Consider the following 1,888-nt stretch of genomic DNA (forward strand, 5'->3'; position numbering starts at 1 on the left):
TGGTGAAACCCTGTCTCTATCAAAAGTACAAAAAATTAGCTGGGCATGGTGACTCATGCCTGTAATCCCAGCTACTTGGAAGGCTGAGGCAGGAGAATCACTTGAATCCAGGAGGTGGAGGTGGCAGTGAGCCAAGATCACACCACTGCACTCCAGCCTGGGCAACAGGGTGAGACTCCATCTCAAAAAAAAAAAAAAAAAAAAAAAGTTAGTTCCCAGTGTTACAGCTCTTAGAATTTGTCTAGTAGGCTTTCTGGTTTTTGCCAGAAAACCTCAAAAAAGTTAAACAAAAAAGTTAGTTCCCCAAGTGAGGGCTGACAATGAGTCTGCCCAAGGACAGAGCCATCAGGGCCTGACTGATGCCAGGGCAGAGAGGGGTTGTCAGCAATGGCTCTAGGTGGAAGGAGTACTGCTGATTTCCTTTCTGGCACCTAGGACATGTGTTCACTGCCTCTCACCTTAAGTATGGGCCAATTGGTACAAGAACACTCAATAATTGCTTGCTAATTAAATAAGTCCTTTTATTCAATTTAATCACTTCCCTAGGAGGGCCATTTGGTGCCTTAAATGCTGTTTGCATGGACTCTCCCACTCCCATACCTCGCACCAACACACATATGGGGCCTGGAGGCAAAGGCCATTCTTGGCATGTTGCTATCAACTGTGAACTCACAGAATAGAGGAATAACACAGCTGTTCACATGAAGTCAGGTCTCCCACATGCATTTATTCAACAGACTCTGAGATTACTTCTGAGCCTGGTACTGCCAGGCATTGTCCTTTCCTTCAAAGCACTCACTATAGGTCTAGTGAGGGAGACATACAACTAAATGACCACATACTCTACAATGTAGTATTATGTAGGGCCGGGAACAATGAACTCTACCTGGGGATATCAAAGAAGGCTTCACTGATGAGGTGATGATACTTGGCTCAGGGGTCATGTAACTCAGCATCATTATGGGTCCTTATAAGGGACATTTGCTAGTAGGGAAAGGAAGAAAAAAGGAAACTTCAGGACACACCCAGTCCCCTGTTGGGGCAACTATGGGATGGAAGCCGGTGTCTCCTCCCTGGCCTGACTTCAGCTTAGTCTTTTTGCCTATGCTGTTGAGCAAAGAAAGGGTAGAATCAAGGTCAACCCTCCTAAGTACAGGAAGAGGAAAAAGCAACCAATCTCCACATTTTCTTGCCTTTGTCTTGTTTATCGAGGGAAATCTTGTTCTCATTTTTATGGCAAATGTTTATGACTTTGAACCAGGAACTTGCCTGCCTTGTATTTCTCTTGCACTGCTTTATCCTGTTTCCTGAGTTGCTAGTTTTGAGATTGCATAAGCGTTGTTAGAGGATTTCCAGCAACATCAAAGGGCAGAGAGACTGCCTCCCCTGAACCCTGGGGCAACTACGGAAATCTCTCTTGCCCTCTTTGCTAGTAGTTGCTTTTCCCAGGGAAAGGGCAGCTCTCAACACCCAAATCTGGCTGAATTTTCCTCTTGCCTGGCAGTGTGAAAAAGGTGTCTTGGCTCCACATTAGAAACTTCTTCGTTTCAAACAATAGCAAGCAGCTCTGCCTGACTCATTCAAAAAAGGAATGTATTGGGAGGAGACCTAGTGGTTCACAGAATTGACTAGAAGGCTGGAGAACCAGGCTGTGAAAATAAACAAGAAATAAAGAAGGCTGTGCAGCAAGAGCAGGGGACAGGCCGGGATTGCTACTGTCCTTGCGCCCCCTGACTCGCGATCATTTCTTACCTGTTCCGGTGTCTCTCTTTTATTCATATAAGAGTCCCAGCCTCTGGAAGAGGCATCAAATTGATTAAGTCCAGGTCTCAGGCCTGTATGATGACTGGGCTGGCTTTCCAAGCAGGAAGGCGAGTTCTGTCTCCCC

The 1,888-nt window shown here is 46.0% G+C and overlaps 1 non-coding gene across 1 annotated transcript; it reads left to right on the top strand.

Moving 5' to 3' along the window:
• Positions 1-216: 216 nt before the first annotated feature.
• Positions 217-276, top strand: LOC112424133 (U7 small nuclear RNA). The gene has a single exon (XR_003014804.1). It is a non-coding gene; the product is annotated as a U7 small nuclear RNA (small nuclear RNA).
• Positions 277-1,888: the final 1,612 nt, after the last annotated feature.

The sequence above is a fragment of the Macaca nemestrina genome, chromosome 6 (genome assembly GCF_043159975.1).
Source record: "Macaca nemestrina isolate mMacNem1 chromosome 6, mMacNem.hap1, whole genome shotgun sequence".
NCBI lineage: Eukaryota > Metazoa > Chordata > Mammalia > Primates > Cercopithecidae > Macaca > Macaca nemestrina.